This window comes from Lethenteron reissneri, chromosome 51 (assembly GCF_015708825.2).
Source record: "Lethenteron reissneri isolate LAM-NWPU_2019-01 chromosome 51, ASM1570882v1, whole genome shotgun sequence".
NCBI classification, from domain to species: Eukaryota; Metazoa; Chordata; class Hyperoartia; order Petromyzontiformes; family Petromyzontidae; genus Lethenteron; species Lethenteron reissneri.
Window position 1 is genome coordinate 5,566,689 of NC_083829.1, and position 21,679 is coordinate 5,588,367.

Consider the following 21,679-nt stretch of genomic DNA (forward strand, 5'->3'; position numbering starts at 1 on the left):
ACCACGCTTTTCAGGTCAAAACCTGGCATCGGGAACTTGGAAGAAAAAAAACCCCACGTCGCTCTGCTTCCATGTGCATCGCTCTGCAGTTCAGTGACCCCCCACCCTTACCACCCTGCATATCTCTGCTCAGGAAACGTTGAATGGACTTTTGATTCTGTAATTGCAGGCAGCGTTGAGCTATTTTTTTTGGGTGCCCTTGACTCATGGTTGAAATCGCAGGGTCGACTGAGGTTATCGTCCCTTTTGGCTCAATAAAACGAGTACTAATTTGCGGTTAAGAGTTAAGTGGTCATCCTATGTAAAGTAACTGACCCCCCCCCCCCCCCACCCTGCCATAGGAATATGGAATTTCCGCCACTGGCTCAGAACCACGGTTGGTGATGACCCCCCCCCCCCCACCCACCTCCATGATAATTTCAACAGGGAGAAACTTGACCTTTGGCCTGACTTCAGGTTAAAGGGTCGTAGGTCAGTTTCACGCACAGCATTCACGAGAAAGCGGAGAGGCGGGGTCGATTTTCCTTTTCACGACGGCCAGGTGGAGGTAAACCCACACTCTACCTGCTCACGTGAATCTCCGGTGTGGTCATTTGTCGGGAAGGGGGTGGGGGAGGGTAGTGAGGGCAAGAGCCGATGAATAAATTCGTCCGAGGTTTTGAACCGCCCATCGAATGGTTTGGCGACGCTGCACAATTTTGAGAGATGAAGAGCCAACACCACTGAGTGCGCTTGTCAGTAATCAGGTATTGCGTGAGTTAAAACAATACTTACAAACTGAAACTTCTTTTATTTTATCACGTAAGGGTCCACTGAGCTATGTAGCTCATTTTCAGAAGCGACCTGGCCACAAATTATAGCTCAACGAAGTGGCTTATCACGTGGAAATGTGTAGCAGCCAAATACAGCACATTTTAAAGTAGAGGTTTCCCTCGCTTTAGATGTGGTACTTTGTAGTAGATGCGTTCCAAAAAAGGAATGCACGAAGTGAAACCACGCGAGGAGACAGCTGCTTGCTGAGTAGCACACACAGTACACACAGTACACACTACACACACAATACACACGCAGTACACACACAGTACACACACAGTACACACTACACACACAATACACACGCAGTATACACGCAGTACACACACAGTACACACAGTACACACTACACACACAATACACACGCAGTACACACTACACACACAGTACACACTACACACACAATACACACGCAGTATACACGCAGTACACACACAGTACACACTACACACGCAGTACACACACAGTACACACTACACACACAGTACACACTACACACACAATACACACACAGTACACACACAGTACACACTACACACACAGTACACACTACACACACAGTACACACTACACACACAGTACACACTACACACACAGTACACACTACACACACTACACACGCAGTATACACGCAGTACACACACAGTACACACAGTACACACTACACACACAATACACACGCAGTACACACACAGTACACACTACACACGCAGTATACACGCAGTACACACTACACACACAGTACACACTACACACACAATACACACGCAGTACACACACAGTACACACTACACACGCAGTATACACGCAGTACACACACAGTACACACTACACACACAGTACACACTACACACACAATACACACGCAGTATACACGCAGTACACACACTACACACGCAGTACACATTACACACACAGTACACACACACTACACACTACAGTACACACACATTAACCAATAGAAAACACAGCTGTTTGCCGTGCTACAGTGGAAGTCAACAACTTTCCTAGCAGCTGATTTAATTATAAGTATTAGATAAGCTTCGTGTTGAATTAAGACCCCTATCTTCGAGAGAGATAGAGTCTTTGTGCCGATAGCATCTGACAGTTAACCAGCATGGATTCAAGTTCGCCAGACTCTGCTGATGAAACGTTGAGTGTCGAAACCAGTGCAGAATTTGCTTGTGCAGTATTAGACCGCTTAAATTGTGCCACTCCCCAGAATAAGGCCGTGTAGTTGGCTAATGAATTGTGTTAGAGCAAAACCACTTTTATATTCAAGCGAAGAGACATACACACATGTCATCATCCACGTATCGATTTTGTATCGCCATTAAGCAGAGCCTTAGTAAAATACCGCATTGTACGCAGTAGACTCGGCTAAGAAGTCACCGCGGGTCAATGAATGGAACATCTGTTAAGAGAGCGAGACGACGGGCTGGTGTGGGTAACTTTGTCGGTACCACTACAACACGCGGGTGTCATGTCGTTGAGTGTTTACATTGCTGCCCGCAGATTATGCGCCTCGCTGCCGTGTTGAACCAGTTTCTACCCCCATCACCGACTGTTTCCCCCACCCGAACCCCTCGCGTGACGTGACAAAGAGCACAAAACAGGAAACTTCTTAGTTGGAACTCTACACCCCCCCCCCCATGCATCGTCACCACCATCACGAACACGACCCTCACCATTTTGACAGAGAGAGAGAGAAAAAAAATGGAAAAACCCAGGGGCGCAATATTAATAGCACTCGAGCTGACCGGCCATTGTGATGTTGGCCTGAATCACCCAGAAAGTCCATCGTCCTGCTGACAAGTCAACATTTTCACGTCTCTCCATCGGGGGATTTCTCGAACCCGCAGATTTGAGACACGAATTCTTCGGCGACGCTTCCGTCGCTGCTGTTGCGTTGGCAGTGGTGCACAAGCACAAGTAACAAAAAATTAACCCGTAAAAACAAAGTTTTTCACTATAAATCCTTTATATGCGTGGCATCGGTTTTATTTTATTATTCATTTCTGTTTTTCTTGAGTAAGAGTTTCATTTTTATCACATTGGTATTTTTAATTAAATATGGAAAAAAATGTTTTCCTAAAAAGTGGAAAATTTTGGAAATTTTTTTTCACGAAAATAAATTGTCACGCACAACGAGTGTGTGTGCAAAATGTCAGCTCGATTAGATCATGGGAAGTGGGTTAAAAAACGACCGAAATATTTGCACGGTCGTAAGCGCGCAAGCAAGCAAGTGAACTTAATATAAAGGATTTAAAAATGAAATAAAACTCAACACATTGGTCAACAATAACACTGCAGCCGTGAATCTTTAAACGGGTTCCTCCTCTGGTTTTCCCCTCCACATTTAGAAACATGCGTTTATAGTATTCGGCTGCTGAAAAAATTCCACGTGATGAGCCACTTCGTTGAGCCTATGATTCGTGATAGCCAAGTAGCTTCTGAAAAAGAGTTGAATAGCTCAGTGGACCTTACCTGGTAAAAAAAATAGTTGAGTTTTCTCTGAAGGGAAATGGGCCTTTTTTCACGACACATATAGACGGGCAGAAAGGAAAGTCGCATTATGTCTCTGACCTCTGTGAAGAAGAGTCATTGCTCGAAACATCGTCTAGCATATAAACTAAACAATTTTTAAAATGTTATTTTATCGGGTAAGGCCCACTGAGCTATTTCGCTCTTTTTAAAGAAGCGACCTGGCCACAAATGATAGCTCCACGAAGTGGCGTATCATGTGGAATTCATAGCAGCAAAATACTCGAAAAGCATGTTTTTAAATGTGGAACGACAAACCAGAGGACCCGGAGAAAAATCCACGCAACCACGGGGAGAACATGAAAAATTCAACGACGCAGGCGTCAGGGTCGGGATCGAACCCATCACCTCCTATATATACCAGGCGAGGTCGTCAACATCTCGCCACTGTGGCGCTATGATAATATATTTTACTGGTAGGAACCTCCTGGTTACACCAGCCGACAGGGGATTATTGTGTCCGTCCGTCGTGCAGAGAGGGGCTGGGTGGGGAGGGGAGGGTGGGGAGGGGCTGGGTGGGGAGGGTGGGGCTGGGCGGGGAGGGGCTGGTCACCCCGTGGTGCCCTTATAAACTCAACGTTTAACCTACTCACGCCGGCTTGTGCCCGCCCTCACAGCCGGCCATATTTGCGGAATACACCACGCCGCCGTTGACCCTGGCCATTGACCGAGCAACCCAACGTTCCTACCAGCTCCCTCCGCAGGAATGTGTTTTTTAAGGGCACAGTGTTATTGACAAACGTGTTGAGGTTTTAAACGCAAGGTGCACTGCATAATCTAAACGCGTAGAGAAACAGTTCCCGAAAGACGGCATTTGAACCGAGTGCGTAGCCCTGCACACAAGACAGAGAGCTCGTATTTTGACTTCGTACACTTGACTAGAGTTGCAGCTGGAACTACCTCCCAGGAAGGCCACGCGCCACTGTCTGATGGAGATTAATAATTAACACAGCTTACAGTTGCACGTTCAAGCTCAAAAAAATGTGGGACAGCAGTGTCGAGTTCAAGGAATCCCATTCTGGAGGTTGTAGCGGCGACATTTTTTTTAAAAAAAGGTAACTTTAAACCTAATAGCACAGAAGTGCAACGGACGGTTCCTTTTACAAAAAAAAGCGTCTTAGAATCTCGCAAAACTCCGCAGTGCCCTTGTGTAGTGGACAAACATTTCTGAAGTCATAGTTTAGATACACGGGGTTGGCGGGGCGAAGTGTGCCAACAACCATGACACCACCGCTCCCCAACGCATACCTACACGTGCACGTACGTGCTTGCACAGAGCTTGCACGCACCTCCCACTCCTGCACGCTAGATTTAGCACAAAGGCATCACTGCCAACATGAATGAATGCAATCCGAGAACCACTCTATATGTAATAAAAAAACCACAAGCCTGCTTCATGCAGCCTGCAAATCCACTTTTGCTTCATCTGCTGCATTGGAGAGGGGAGCACGAATACGCTGCGGCTCTTCCAAAGCAGTCGACAAACACGCAAAATTAGGCGAACAGAAACGGGGCAGTTACACCCCTGTACATCTGACACAGGTCCGTGCGTGGGTTGGGTGAAGTGGTTAGCGAGCATCTATTCAGATTCTCCCCGTACATCTGACACAAGTCCGTGGTGGGTTGGGAGGAGTGGTTAGCGAGCGCCTATTAAAGTCTGCGAGGCGCAGGAGGGAGTCAAACGCGATTCTAACGTTCGAAATCGCAGGTATGGGAAGTATTACTGATTTGTTCCAGTGTACGTTGTCAGCGATCGTGGTCTTCCTTTCATTTAGCTCCGTCCATGATATTACTCAATAACGTTGCAGATTGATGACGGGGTGAGTTAATATAGAGCAGCGTTTTATCTTTGTAGAACCATCCAATTGTAAAAAGTTAAAACAAACTATTTATTAATTTGGAGCTTTCGTGACTGCAGGAATTATTCTTTGGTTCTTTCGGTAAAGTCACGGTTTTTTTTGACGTTTCGATTGCAACACAAGCAATCATCATCAGGTATAAATTGAATAGAAACACAAATCTAGTATACTTAGAAATGGAATGTAATACAACAGAGAGTCGGATAACATAACAGTCAACACCCTACCTGGTTGATTACGTTCTTCCTGAGAATGCTAAATTTGAGAGAGAGATTAAACACAGAACCAGAAACATATAGACAGACATATAAGCAGACAGATATCACAGAGATACATAGAGAGAGAACAAACATAGGCACACAGAGAAACTACGCCTCTACCGAAAAAAACAAAGAATAAAACTATTTATTATTGATGTTTTTACTATTTGTATCTTACCAGGTAAGTTCCACTGAGTTATATTGCTCTTTTTCAGAAGCAACCTGGCCACAAATGATAGCTCAACGAAGTGGCTTATCGCGTGGACATTTGTAGCGGCCAAAATCTCTACAGGCGTGGCACTAAAAGTGGAGGGAAAAACCGGAAGACCCGGAGAAAAATCCACGCGACCACTGGGAGAACATGCAAACTCCAAATTGACAGGCGTCAGGATCAATCTCGATCGATCCCACGACCTCCTGTATACCAGGCGAGGGAGTTAACATCTCACCACCGTGGCGCCCTGAAGCAAACTTTCTTACGTTCTACAGATTGGCAAAAAAAAACAATCGCATGGTGTATATACGCTCCAAGCGTGGTGGTGTTTCATTCAGACTGTCTCCCCAACAGACCTGGTCTTCACCTGAGGACGGCTGCTTGCATTGTGACCGGAACGTCGTGAGAATGATTTTATTATGTTTTATTTTTATTATTTTATTACTTCTCTTCTACGTGACTTTACCGAAAGAACCAAGCAGATGAATCTCATGGTGCTTTTATAAATTGCAACAAATCCACACTGGCGTACTCTCTCGTTCTTTCGGTAAAGTCACGTAGGTATAAAATAAAATAAATCACGACGTTTGGATTGCAACACAAGCAATCATCATCAGGTGGGAAAGCATGGTCTGCTGCTGAGGCAGACGACCTAAATATAAACTGCCACAATTAAGGGGGAATTGAGACCTATTATAATTAAAAAAACGTGTGGGGGGATCTGGGTCGGAATCAAAATCTTTATTTAGACTCGCGGAATCCGATGAGCTATGAAGTTATTTTCCCACACACGTCTAGCAGGAACGCATGAAGTCACTCGCGAATATTCATATTCTTGGGTTTTTTTCCGGTAAAGTCACGTAGGCAAAAAATAAAAATTAATACTTAATTACTTTATACAGCAAGCGTGCTGTGACGGTTCAACCTGAAGACGGAAGCTTGTGTTGCCTCCGAAACGTCGTGATTTTTATTAAATTTTTATTTAAATTTATTTTTTATTTTACTTTTATTAATTTAAATTAACATTTTTTACCTACGTGACTTTACCGAAAAAACCCAAGAATATGAATACTTGCAGTCACGAAAGCTTCAAATCTAGAATCACTCGCGAAATGTTGGCGTACGAAGCCGAGAGAGACCGTCTGTCCTCTCGATGACACATACGCCCTCTCTCGCAAGAGCTGATGACCGCAAACAATAAAAGTAATAGTATCTATAGACAGGGGCGGGGGCGGAGGCTAAAATAACGCCACGCCGCTCAATTTTTGTGCGCGTGTTCGATGCAGCCGTTGTTCCCAAGCTATAAGTTGTTCCCAAGTGATTCATTCAACCGCGTGCGGCAACGCCCACACACAACACCGAGAGGCCGCCCCACCCGAGATACAACGCAATCCTCGTGGGTGCGTTTGCCGCGTCCATTAGGCGAGCCAAAAAACATTCCACTGCGCTGACAAGCAAGCCACACACGCCCACCGTTCCCCTCCTCGCATTCGTGAGCCTAAGGAATCTACACGCGGGTGCGTCTGGTCGATTACAATGAAAGGTTTAGGACGAGATTCGGCAGCTATGACCGCTCATAACGAGCGCAGCGCGGCTATTATATCCGACAGACCTGGTCTTCACCTGAGGACGGCTGCTTGCATTGTGGCCGAAACGTCGTGATAATTATTTTATTATGTTTTATTGTTATAATTGTATTATTTCCCTTCTACGTGACTTTACCGAAAGAACCAATATACATGAATCCCTGCAGTCACGAAAGCTTTAAATCGACATTTAATGGTGGGAATTTCACATTCCGGGGGCAGGGGCCAGGTTCACTAACCGACTAATCACTGGAGCTGTGGACTTTTAAATGATCTAGATTGAAAAACTAATTTCTTTAGAACAGTTTTTTGCGTCTGTTTAGTTTGTTGTCCTTCCACCGCACCTCCGATGAAGCACGATTGGCTACGTATAGTGCAAATAACACATTTCTCCTGCGGAAGGAGCTGGTAGGAACGTTGGGTTGCTCGGTCAATGGCCAGGGTCAACGGCGGCGTGGTGTATTCCGGAAATTTGCCGGCTGTGAGGGCGGGCACAAGCCGGCGTGAGTAGGTTAAACGTTGAGTTTTATAAGGGCACCAAGGGGTGACCAGCCCCTCCCCACCCAGCCCCACCCCTCCCACCCCCCACCCAGCCTCACCCTCCCCACCCAGCCCCTCCCCACCCAACCCCTCCCCACCCAGCCCCTCCCTCCCCACTCAGCCCCTCCCTGCACGACGGACGGACACAATAATCCCCTGAGGGCTGGTGTAACCAGGAGGTTCCTATCAGTATAAGCTCAACATACACACTACATTACTTGCAGGAATGAATACATCGATATATTGCACCAAGATCCTTCAGATCTGCTGATCTTCAACTACTCGGCACAGGTCAAGGTTGCACTCTTCTGGCGGTCGGGCTTTTGTGAGCGTGCCACACAAGCTATGGAACGCTTTGCCACTTGAAATCAAGCAATCAGAGTTAGTAAGATGTATTTCAGTCTGCTTTGAAACCCCATCTCTTTAAACTGAGGCTTCCCTCTTTAGTTTGGTCGGTTGCCCTGATTTTAGGTGTTTGGTTACTGCTTTTCATGGATTTCGCATTGGGATCCTAGCATGGAATGCGCATTATAAATTTGAATTATTATTAACCACACTATACACTACACTATACACTGCACCACTATACTACATTGAAAACGAATTTATTTACAACTGCCTTTTGTGTTTAGTGTGTTGTCCATCCCCCGCACCGCCGATTATCAAGGTCGGCTACGTGCGGTTATGAAAGAAGTTCAACATACCTACACTGTGGTAGGCAAGCCACAAATATGGCCCTTTAAAAGCCACATCGTAAAGCCGGACAAACATCGTTTGCATCTTGTTCTCAAAACAGCCTGATTGCTCCTACACACACATGTCCAACAACCTCATATTTCGCACGCGCACACATGCGAGAATTATAGTCGCGACAAAATGTACATCTAAAACCTTTTCTCTCTCTTTATCCTTCACGTGTGCCGTACGTTATATAATGACGCGTGTTTTCGTCGCTGCACGGGTTACAAGCCAAATAGGTCAATGAGAGGTTGTGTTGAAGTGTCGGCGTCTTATCCGGATGGTCTGACAGCTGCTCACTTACGGCGAAGTAGACTACTGTAATCTTACGTAAGATCAGGCTGCGGATTTAAAAAAATAAAATATTTATATATGTAAAAAAACATGACAATCAATAAATTTGGTTTGGTAGGAAAATCCCTGAAATGTCTGGCTTATGTCACTGCTGGTGGAAGGCTCTCCACTATAAAGGTGATCAAGCAGTACGGTACTGTGATGAAAGGACCATTTCCCGAAAGATCACCTATTATACAGGTAGTCCCCCGAGTTACGATGGTCCGACTAACGATATTTCGATCTTACGATGGCGATACGACAAAATTGCCATCAGCAACCTAACATCGTTCAAGTGTGCAGGCGACGGACAGAATCTTGCTGGGTACAGTACAATATGATACGTTACGATACGTTCAATGCGTGTAATGATACGTAGCTTTAGCGATTTCATTTTTAAGGTTAGCACGATACAATACGTTCAATGCATGTTAAAAGTTTTTTTTTATAGCAGATAGGATGGTTTCCTGAAAAAACTTTGGTCGTGAGAATTGTATTTTATTATGTTTTATTTTTATTATTTTATTATTTCCCTTCTACGTGACTTTACCGAAAGAACCAAGAAGATGTATCTATTTTATTCAACCTAGGGGCGAGGGGGGGGGTCGATGGGCTGACTGAGCTCTGACCAGGATGTGAACTCGCAACCTTCTCACTGCGAGCCAATCGCTCTCACCAGCAGTGCCACCTGCCTGGGTTAAACACGTAGTTGGAAAGCAAATTTTGTCCATTACATTAATACAAAATATTTATCGCAAATATCCCTATGACCAAATCACCTGAAAGCAGAGGTCGCAACCGGGTACCCGATACCCGTACCCTACCCGATACCCGGCTACCCGTACCCGGCCAGGTACGGGTACCCGTTTGCGACCCTGGTGCGGCCGGGTACGGGTATGGGTAGGCCGTGAGTCACTGGTGAGTAACCGTCTGCGGCCGGGTACGGGTACGGGTAAGGAATCAAAACCTGTTTGCGACCTCTGCCTGAAAGACACCCACACTCGTCAGCCCTCCGACGATAAACAGGACTGAGCCTGGACATTGCTTGGATGGGCAATTATCAGGCAAAAAAGAGGCATAGGAAGGCAGGTTTTTCAGGGCAGTAGGTAGCAAAGTAGAGCAACATGCATCGTTGTACTCGTCCTGACCCCAATGTGGTGAAGAACTGGGGTCATTAACCCTTCCCCGTACGTGTACGTCATCGGAACGGAAACGGAAGGAGAACTAAAATAAAACAGTTTAACACGTAGGCTTTCGCGACCAATATTATTCATAATCAACGTTTTTGGGTTTAGATCGCGTTATTTATAAATGTGTCGTAACCCTCCACCACCCGACACGGCCAATCAGTAAAAAAGTGTCACGTTGACAAAAGACAAAATAGTTCACTGCTTTAGCCCACCGGTGTGTTGAAGCGTGAAACCACAACATTTACAATTTGAGTACAACATTTACAATTTGAGTACTCAAATTGTAAATGTTGTTGTGGTTCCACGCTTCAACACACCGGTGGGCTAAAGCAGTGAACTATTTGTCTTTTGTCAACGTGACACTTTATTACTGATTGGCCGTGTCGGGTGGTGGAGGGTTACGACACATTTATAAATAACGCGATCTAAACCCAAAAACGTTGATTATGAATAAAATAAAACAACTTTATCGGTACAGAGGCTCTCACAAGGCCATGCGGGAGGGCGCGTGGCACAGTTTGGCGTCGGCTGTCAAGAGTGCGGTGGTGTCGCTAGAATTCTCTGTGGTCAGGACAATGTCTTTAAAAACAATGGCGCTACTACGCCTCCCTAAATAAAATTAATGCCGAGCCACTTGCACGTTCCGAGATTCTGCGGTGAACGGGACACCCACCCTGCAACTTGCAATCGTCTTGAAACGGGAAAGGGTTAATACGGTGAGGGCCATCATCTAGTGGCGAATCGACAAATTGGCTGTAGGTGGAGGTTGATTATAATCTACGTTGTGCTGTAGAATTATTTGAACTCCATTAACAGCAACCCCTACCATACCAAGGTACTCTTGACATCACCTCGAACTATTGCACGAAGATTTGGTGTCCAGATAACTCTTGACGAGCATTGTGCGGCAGTGAGCGCTTCCTCTCGAGAGAATCCCATTCTAATTTCCCAGAATTTTCACCGCCCTGCCTCCTCTGGTTATCATTGAAAGAGAAACGGCAAAGTGCTTTCCGTTTCTCATTTCTCACTCTCGAAAAACTTTTCGACCGCCCCTTGTATACGTTTCAAGAGTCGCGGCGAGTGCTTCCGATCCCTCCGTGGCCAAGCGGCGATCGATGGGGCAGCCCGGCGCACGCGAGGCGGTGGCAGGAAGCCGCGTGTCCGGTGGCTGACGCAAACATTTTCTTGAATTTCGTCGTCGTCCCAATTTGACTCTCCGGCGTGCCGCGGCGCACGCGCTCTTCCTCTCTCCGACGCGCGATTCGGAACCGCGGACTGCAGCCGTGCCATGGTACAGATTACGACGACGACGACAGTAACAAGAAACTCCAACACATTTGTCAATAACAGTGTGGTCTCAAAAGTAATTTTTTTATTTGATACTCTTAGGTTTTTTTCGGTAAAGTCATGTAGGTAAACAATAAAAAATAAAATAAAAAATACAAATAAAAATAATAATAGAAATAAAATAATCAATGACGACGTTTCGGAGGCAACACAAGTCTCCGTCATCAGGTGGGGCCGTCACAGCTAGATTTACTGTATCATGATTACTGTATGATACAGTAGATCTAGCTGTGACGGTCCCACCTGATGACGGAGACTTGTGTTGCCTCCGAAACGTCGTCATTGATTATTTAACTTCTAAAATATTTATTATTTATTTTATTTGTTATTTTTACCTACGTGACTTTACCGAAAAAACCTAAGAGTATGAATCCTTGCAGTCACGAAAGCTTCAAATCTAGAATTTTTATTTGATTTTACCAGATAAGGGGCCGTCCATTAAATACGCACTACAATGACAATAGTTTAAAGCGATTTGAAGCATGTTTTTTTTTTTGGGGGGGGCAGAGCTTTGTGACGTCATATTTGAGGGGGGGGTCTGACTTTTTGTGACGCCGCGTGACGAGAGGGGGGGTGGGGGTCAAAAATCGTCCAAAATCGCGTGATGTCATTTATGGACGGCCCCTAAGGCCCACTGAGCTATGATGCTCTTTTTTAGAAGTGACCTGGCCACAAGTGACCGCTCAACAAAGTGGCTCATCACGTGGGAACATTGTAGCAGCCAAATACCACGTGACCACGGGGAGAGAGAGACACACAAACTCCAAATGTAGAGCAGGTGTAAGGATCGGGATCGAACCCAAACAGGACAGAACACGCGACGTTTGGGGCAGTGGGCCTTCTTTATGGCACGTCACGTGCTATGAAAGGAATCACCTATCATTTATATTTTTCTCGACGATTTGCGTGCCGCGTGGCTTAAGAGAGATTGACACTAATGACGCAGCCAGACGAAACAAACATAGTTTCCCAAAACAAAGTCGGGTCCACTTTGTAAACAAACCCTGGCAGCCTACTGCAGCTAATGTATTTTAAAAAATCATTTTGACTTCATCACACAAACTACACACCACACATCCACCAGTTTAAGACGTAAAGCACGCGTTATGTGTGGTCGTGTAGCATTAATGGTGACGAAATAAATGCATACGAATCCATTCCATGCCCCACCACACGCAAGGCACACACTTTCGTGACTGCAGGGATCCATCTTCTTGGTTCTTTCGGTAAAGTCACGTAGAAGGGAAGCAATAAAATAATAATAATAAAACACCTGAGGACGGCTGCTTGCGTTGTGGCCGAAACGTCGTGAGAATTATTTTATTTTATTATGTTTTATTTCTATTATTTTATTACTTCCCTTCTACGTGACTTTACCGAAAGAACCAAGAAGAAGGCACACACTGTTTATTTAATTGCCCATAACGCTCCATTTGTCTTTGTTCCACGATTGCCTTTCGGTCGTGAGCAGGTGCAGCGGGAGGTCTCTTGATGCTCACAAACAGAAGCCTAGGGGGCCGGCCATAAATGACGTCACGCGATTTTTGACGATTTTTGACCTCCCCCCTTCGTGACACGGCGTCAGAAAAAGTCAGACCCCCCCCTCAAATATGACGTCACAAAGCTCTGCCCCCCCCCCCAAACCATATTTCCATTTTGAAAATAAAACATGCTTCAAATCGCTTTAAACTATTGTCATTGTAGTGCGTATTTAATGTGGCGCTGCACTCTGATGTTGTAGGAGTGTTGTTATAACAATTAGTGTTGTTATAACAATTCGATATTTATTTAAAGTTGCGCATTTTGATGTGACGTCACATTTCTCAAATACCCCCCTTCGTCATACATCGTCACAAATGTCTGACCCCCCCCCCCCCCCACTAGGTGCGTGACGTCATTTATGGACGGCCCCGAGCCGCATCGTGTTTAAGGAGCCCAACGCTGTTGATTGAACACAAATTGTTGAAACAAGCGGGGAGAAAGAGAGAGAGCTTCCCTGTTTAAATAAACACCACCGGATAAGATTGCTCCCTTGTTTCATGGTCTTGTCAAACAGTTTTCATGGTCGTGTCAAACAACACCGTGGCACCAGCTCGAAAACCACACCATCGGGATAGCTGGAGAATATTGTTCTGGAAAGTCCATAGGCTGACCCGACATTAAAGGTATTTCTATTGTTAGGCGGAGATAAGGACATTGGCAAGCCTATGTACTGCATGCACAGCATTCAGTCTGCTTAACAAATTGATCTCTGAACAAATGGGTTTCTCAAAAGTGAGGTTACGGAAGAGGAAGCACAATTGTGGGAAACGAAAAAAAATCCTCCGGTGCCTGTCTCGGTGAGGGGCGATAACCGATACCAGCAAGGAATGTAAAACCTCCTTTAAAACCTTGAGCCGAAAAGAACCTCATCCCCTTCAGCAAAGCAGAGTTCAAACAGCCCTTGCCCTCCCCTCTGCATTGGGAAGCTTGACCTGGTGGTACAGGACACAAGGCCTCGCTTGTATGTGTATGCATGCTGAACTTCTTTCACACCGTACGTAGCCGAACGGCGCTCGCTTCAAGCTTCATGGCGTCAAAATTTCGATTTAAAGCTTTCGTGACTGCAGGGATTCATCTTCTTGGTTCTTTCGGTAAAGTCACGTAGAAGGGAAGTAATAAAATAATAAAAATAAAACATAATAAAATAAAATAATTCTCACGACGTTTCGGCCACAACGCAAGCAGCCGTCCTCAGGTGAAGAATGAAACACCACCAAGCTTGGAGCGTATATTTAAGCTGGTTTGGAGGGGGGAGGTGGGAAGAAGAGCGCCTTGACAAAATAATTTGCATATCAAGAGGAATTTAGCATATGGAAAATGCGTAGGAGGTGGGCGGGGGGGGGGGGGGTTCAAATTAATATTATGGTGTTTCTTCAGCTGTGCATGAATAAACTTTGTGCCCGTGGCACGCGGCACGGGAAGGGAAGGAGGGGTAAAGGCTTCTCCTGCATGGAAACATAAGATGGACGTGAGAATGGGATGTAGAGAAAGGATGGGAAATGAAGGGGAAAAGGAGTGGAAAATGGTCAGGAGAGATGATGGGGATGGGGAGGGAAAGGCTACATAAGGTTGTTAGACAGGCGAGGTCACTCGCCTTCTTTAGGTCTTCTCTAAACACTCGCCTGTTTTGCCTGGCCTACACTTCCCAAGTATGACCACTGGACTCTGGACTTTGTAGCATTTATATATCCTAACTTCATGCGTTGGCGCACTGAGAACCCTGGATGGATTGCGCCTTATAAATGTAAATTCTTCTTCTTCTTGGTTCTTTCGGTAAAGTCACGTAGAAGGGAAATAATAAAATAATAAAAAATAAAACATAATAAAATAAAATAATTCTCACGACGTTTTTTTAAAAAATATTTTTCTATTTCCCTTCTACGTGACTTTACCGAAAGAACCAAGAAGATGAATTCCTGCAGTCACGAAAGCTTTAAATCGAAATTTAAATTATTATTACTACATAAGTGCCTTGATGCTGTTGCTGCTGCACGGAGTGGCGTCTGTTTTCAAAGGGAGGGGCGGCAGTGAGAGTGGGAGGGACCCAGAGTGGGGATGGCCACACACACACACAAGTCACGTGGTCTACGAGAGGCTTGAGATCATTTCGATGGGAGAGAGAGAGAGGTAAAGATGAGTGGGAGGGATCCACGGTGGGGGTGGTCACACACTGGTCACGTGACGTACGAGAGGACCGAGCTGCTGTAGACATGGAGGCACGCTCACTATGCACAGAGGCCACATAGACCATTGTTATTTCTGACGCGGTCGTCTGGCTTGACCACATGGATGTGAAATTGTCGTCGTTGCTCTGCATTTACAGCAGACGCCATATGACAAGAAGAAGATTTCTCACCGAGGCAGCAAATATGGACATGACAATAAAAGCCGGGGTCCTGTGTTAGGGAAACTGTGCCTGTACATATGGAGTTGGGGGGGGAGGGGATAACAACACTCGAACATGCACACAGGTGGGTTCGACAAAGCCCCCTACTTGCTGTACTGTCATATCCTGTCCAATCGTTATAGCCCAGCGGGTTTGAGAGTTTCACAACCCTCCGCGTGTGCATCACCCAACAACCTTCGCACGTGCTGGGTGGCGCGTGCGTGAACCGCAATGCACGGCGGCCAGTGTTATGAAATGCAGTACAGGCTGACAATATAAATATGGGTCTCCGGTCTTCATTACAAAGTGAGGTAATGGATCCCCTGGATTTTTTCAATAAAGGACAGAAACGAATCGCAATGCAGACTTTGCATGGGCCAAGAGGCTTGTAGTTGTCCACCTCTGTTTCTGTACACATTATGGACCCTACAGGATTCCATCACGCACTTATGTTTTGTTAATTCAGCCGTGGGAAATGAATAGCTAAAAGCCAACCTTGCTTGGGATTTGAACTCGCGTTGTTCTCACGTGCCGCTTTCACGGGGAGCTCCAGCTCCCGATGAACGGTGGCTGCGGCTCGAATTCAAACGTCGGCTTCGCACAAACTGAAGGTCCCGGGGCACGCAGAGCAGATCGTCGGAGATCGCGCCCAAGCAACATCGTGGCAACAACTGGAAAATATGTCAGAAGCCCTATGCGGCGCAACCGCAAAATCCTACACGGGAGAGCCACGGTATTTCTCAAGCCATGTAATGTAAGCTGTGTTCGGACAGCCATTGTAAAGGTTTGTGGAGGGGGAGATGAATCATTAATGCCCTGGCTAATGACACAGAAGGACTAAGCAGTTCGCGTTCATGACTTTGCTGGGCACACATTGTGTTGCGGTGGCGAGATGTTAACTCCCTCGCCTGGTATACAGGAGGTTGTAGGATCGATCGAGACCGATCCTGACGCCTGTCAATTTGGAGTTTGAATGTTCTCCCCGTGGTAGCGTGGATTCTTCTCCGGATCCTCCGTTTTGTTCCCTCCAAATCACGCGTCTAGAGTATTTTGCTTGCTATGAATATCCACATGATAAGCCACTTCGTTGGGCTATCTCGTTCATTGTGCTTGTGTGCAGCACTGCCAACGGTGGCTTTCCAGTCACCAAATAATTTGCTTGATGCGATAAATCGTCCACCCATCCATCCAGACGGTTTAATTAGACGTCACCGGGTTTTATATCCAAATGAGGGACTGCCTTAGCATCAAGGTATTATGAAGAGGCAGTGGAAATACCCTGTGGGGGTCCAAAAGACAAATGAATACAGAGTGCTCCTGAAATATGTACAACTCGGCACGGATGATGGATTGGCTTGGTGGCCGCAACGGCGTCGTGGAATGTGCGCCAACGAAAATAAAATGACACGACTCGCATGGCAGAAGCCTGAGAAATATTACACGAGCGTGCGTGGCAAATGCTTCTTCCATTCATCACAACACGGCGCAGATGCAAATCGCAAAGTAACACATTCAGGGGATGTGAAGCTTAAAGCTATCAAGCACACCAAACCAGGTTAGCGGCACCGATATTTATCATATTTACAGGCCATTGCACATTTGCCTCAAAACTCATGGGGAGGACTTTCTGACCGAGTGCGAACAAGATTCTAAAACTAAAATTTTTACTTTATTTTACAAGTTACTGAGCCATACAGCTCTGTGTTAGAAGCGAATTGGCCCTCACAAATGATAGCTCAACGAAGTCGCTCAACGTGTGGAAATGAATAGCAGTCAAATACTCTGAAGGCGTGTTGATTCTAAATGTGGAGGGAAAAAAACGGAGGACCCGGAGGACATGGAAACTCCAAATATACAGGCGTCAGCGTCAGGGTCGAACCCACGATCTCTTGCATACCAGGTGAGGAAGTTAACATTTCACCACCGCAGTGCGCCAACAGTTTGTGTGGAGTACCCAAAGCTATAGGAATGTGTTCATATGATTAATAATGCTCTGGGGTGAGGCGAGACAGAAATGGTGAGGCTGTAGGGGGAACCATGCCGTGGCGTTTTAATTATCTTTTGTCACACACGAGCACATTACGTTTGAGCGTGCCCTGTCGCTTCCGATAAAGAATAATTAGGCTGGACACCTCGGTCCCAGCCCGAGGCTGATCCTTCAGGGCGAGCGTCCTTTCTCCCGGTGGAATATTACGACTCCATTACAATTTGCGGCAAATTGAAAGGGGGGGGGGGGGGGGGGGGGAAGTCACCTGATATTGTGACCTACTCTTGCAGAGTTCACCGAGGGTTTTTGTCCAAAGCAATCTCTCAAATGGCATATTCAGCACAACAACAAGATGTAGCACGTTTTAACTGGCAGGTGATAGGCTTGTTCACATATTACCCAGCTAACTGGAGGCGCGCGCACTTAGAAACATGCTAGATTTGAAGCTTTTGTGACTGCAAGGATTCATATTCTTAGGTTTTCTCGGTAAAGTCACGTAGGTAAAAAATTAAAATTAATGAAAGTAAAATTATTTTAATTTTTATTTAATTTTTTTACCTACGTGACTCTACCGAAAAAACCTAAGAATTAGAAACATGCGTTTAGATTGTTTGGCTGCTATACATTTCCACGTGATAAGCCACTTCGTTGAGCTGTCATTTGTGGCCAGTTCGCTTCTAAAAAATAAGCTAACAACTCAGTGGGTCATACCTTGTAAGATAAACATATTTTTTCCATGTGATTTGCTTACGTTTCTTATACTATGCACTCCCATTGCGTTTTTGAAACCGTTTGTTGATGTAACGTTCTGAGCCGCCCCTATGGGACATCTGCGAAAAAGAGCTTCATAGCTCATCGGATTCCTCCTCAAATACAAATAAATATTCTGATCGATTTGGAATTTGGTCTCAAATGATGACTCGGCAGGGGGCAGCGAGCGGCTCGCAATCGCAAGGTTTCCAGTTCAAATCCTGCTTGGGCATTGACTCAGCCCATCATTCCTCTGGAGTTGCTAAAATAAGTACCACTTTTGAAGGGAAGTTGTTCCCGTGGACAGACTTGCCCCTGCCACATTACAATGGAATTCCCACCGCCCGGCTCAGCGCTGCAGACAAGAAATAGACGAACGCTGCGTCAATGCTTATTTGAAGCAGGAAATCACTGGGGCTTGACTTTGAACGAGATGAAAGTCAACGTGACATTAGCCTGCATTAAACGCGCAGCCTGCTAAGAGCTAGGGCACTTTGATATTTTACCCCTCTCTGAGAGAGCAATGCTACCACCCTACCAATGTGGCTTGCGCCCCCCCTTATAATCGATGTTTATGCTTTCAGATATAGGAGCCCACTTATTCTTGAGGATTAGCCGTCTAGGCCGAGTTTGGCCAGAGCAGAGATTTTTTCTCCCCATAATGATCTCAAGTGGAATTTTGGCCAGGACATCCAGTATGGACGACATCGTACTCGTTCGACAAATGCAGCACTGCAGCATACCCAGTATCCGCAGAGTCGACAGTTTTGGTTCAATAATAAATAAAATACATCTCATCTCTCGGGGCTTCATTTTCTCACTCGAAATTTGACGCCAACGTCACGCGCGCGCGCGCCCCACGTGAACTGCCATCGCAGACGTGTGCGTGTCCTTACCCGAAGACACTTTATCTTAAGGATACGGAAGCGATATTCAAGTGCCCTCCTTAAGGACGTCTGGTACAAACCCTAAGCGCTATTCACACGTTTTTGTACACCGCCACCAAAATACACAAGACCTCCCCCTCCCCGTATAGCCTTAACAGACTGTTGGGGCAAGTGCTGTTAGCAAGTAGCACCTATGAAGGCCGGAACAACACACGACAACAGTGGTGTGGACATCACCATGCCCGGCCACCTTTGTTTCCCCCAGTGGCGTTGCTTGCACATCGCACCAGGTACTCATTTGAGGCTGAGCTGACCTAGGAGAGCTCCGGGACCGGTTCAGATATTCGTCACGGATGTTGGCCATAAGCGGGAATTGAACTGGGGTGGCGGGGCTTGCAGTACTGCGCGCTAAACGCTACACTACCGCTCCCCGCATCATCATCACCATCACTCCCACCACCACCATGTACACTGTTTCAGCTCGCGGTCACCACCAGTGACGAATATTTCAACCGGTCCTGGCCCTCCCCTAGGTCGACTCAGCCTCAAATGAGTACCTGGTGCGGTGTGTAAACATCGCCACGAGAGAGAAAAAGGCGGCCGGGCGTGGTGCTGGCCACTCACCACCTCGTGTTCCGTGTCGGCCTTCACAGGTGCTGCTCGCCAACAGCACTTGCCTCAGCAGTCTGTCAAAGGCTACCCGGGGGAACTTTGTCTCTTATTTATATGTAAGCGTTCCAGTGACCTCTGTGGCCAACGCGGGTGCGATTGCATCATCACGATTAATTCAATCGCTCGGTGGGGGGAGCGGTGAATTGTTTCAATCGTGTGATGTAAACAATATGACTTCACGCCTCTAGCAAACCTTTCGAATCTAGTCAAGGACACGCGTGGTTTGTTTTACAGCGGTTCTCAAAAGTGTGTTCGTATCAATGTCAAATTATAGATCATTAACCCTTTCGCGTTCCGATGACGTACACGTACGTCATAATAAAACAACTTGACGTCTTCCGACCTGAAGATGCACTGAGGCGCCCACAAGGCCACGTGGGAGGTCGTGTGGTGCCACAGTTTTGGCGCCAGCCATCGTAGCGTGCGGTGGTTGTGTCGCTACGGTTCTCAGCGGTGAGTAACAATGTCCCTAAAAACAACAGCGCTACTACGCCTCTCTAAATAAAATCAACGCTGAACCGCTCGCACGTCCCGAGGTTCACCCACCCTGCAACTTGCAGACGTCTCAGAACGGGAAAGGGGTAATCACGTCATTTTTAACTGCCCTCCAAGGCAATTTAATCACTTCGGTGACGACCGTTGTTAAGAGATCGACCCCCTGCCACAAGAACGTAGAATTTCCACCACAAGCTCAAGAATGCCGGTGGGAGACGTGCGCCGTCGAACAACTCTTGACGTACGCATGTTGCTGAACTTCTTTCGCACCGTACGTAGCCACGCGTGGTTAATCAACGTGCGGCTGGTCATGAAACAGTTCCTAATTGGCGTCGCCTGCGGCGAACGCACTCATCTCTGACGCGAGGCAATTTGTCACCAACACTGGCACACGTGGTGCTACCGCAGCCAAACGAAAACACAGCACTTGACCGACCCACTTCAAGACAATGTGCAGCGGCCTCGTTAGGATGATTATGTCTTGGGGTACAGTTGTGTATAATCGAGGGGGGGGGGGGTAAGTTGGCTATATTTAGTCTCGTCTCAGCCATTACTCCACCCACCTCCATTCTTACCGGTGAATGCGCCGTGATTGCTCGTTCAGAGGCTCTTGCTAAATTGCAATTGCGATGGCGAAAAAAACTCAACTCGTGGTGGAAAAGATTACAGGTCGGACAACACGCTGTCGGCGCTTTGCACGTGACCATTGGAGAAGCGGCATGAACAACGGACACATTTAGTTCGGGAATAAGAGAGTGAATGAGAGAGAGAGTGAGCGAGAGAGTGAGCGAGAGAGTGAGCGAGAGGTGGGGGTTTACATAAAGCAAAGTTATTATTTATAAAAAATAAAATTACGAAATGATGAACGAAGCAAAGTGCCGACTACACCGAGCATCTTCTTATTTCCACTGATCGTAAAAAAAAGAGAGTGAATGGCACTAGACTTGTCTAGCAAGATAAAACTGTTGAACTATTTTTTATTTTGCCAGGAGAGGCCCACTGAGCTATGAAGCTCCTTTTCAGAAGTGAACTGGCTATCACAAATGATACCTCAACGAAGTGGGCTTATCATCAAGTGGCAATACATAGAAGCCAAACACTCGAAAGGTATGTTGTTGATTCTAAATGTGGAGGGAAAAACTGGAGGACCCGTCGAAAAATCCACGCGACCACGGAGGGAGTGAGAGACACGCAGAAACTCCCAAATGTACAGCAGGCATCAGGGTCGAGATCTAACCCACGACCTCCTGTATACCAGGCGAGGTAGTTAACATCTCCAAGCCACCGTGATGATGATGAGAGACACACAAACTCCAAATATACAGCAGCAGCAGGCGTCAGCGTCGGGATCGAACCCATGACCTCCTGTATACCAGGCGAGGTAGTTAACATCTCCTAGCCACCGTGATGATGATGATGAGGGAGAGACACGCAAACTCCAAATATACAGCAGCAGGCCTCAGAGTTGGGATCGAACCCACGACCTCCTGTATACCAGGCGAGGTAGTTAACATCATCTAGCCACCGTGACGATGA

At 46.4% G+C, this 21,679-nt stretch overlaps 2 protein-coding genes across 2 annotated transcripts in view; one reads left to right on the forward strand and one right to left on the reverse strand.

Moving 5' to 3' along the window:
• The window catches only part of ATP5F1C (ATP synthase F1 subunit gamma), a 375,672-nt gene that overhangs the window by 348,742 nt on the left and 5,251 nt on the right, over positions 1–21,679 (forward strand). The gene's annotated exons all lie outside the window — the stretch shown is intronic.
• Positions 1–21,679, reverse strand: part of LOC133355542 (FERM domain-containing protein 4A-like) — a 110,557-nt gene that overhangs the window by 52,011 nt on the left and 36,867 nt on the right. The window lies entirely within an intron of this gene.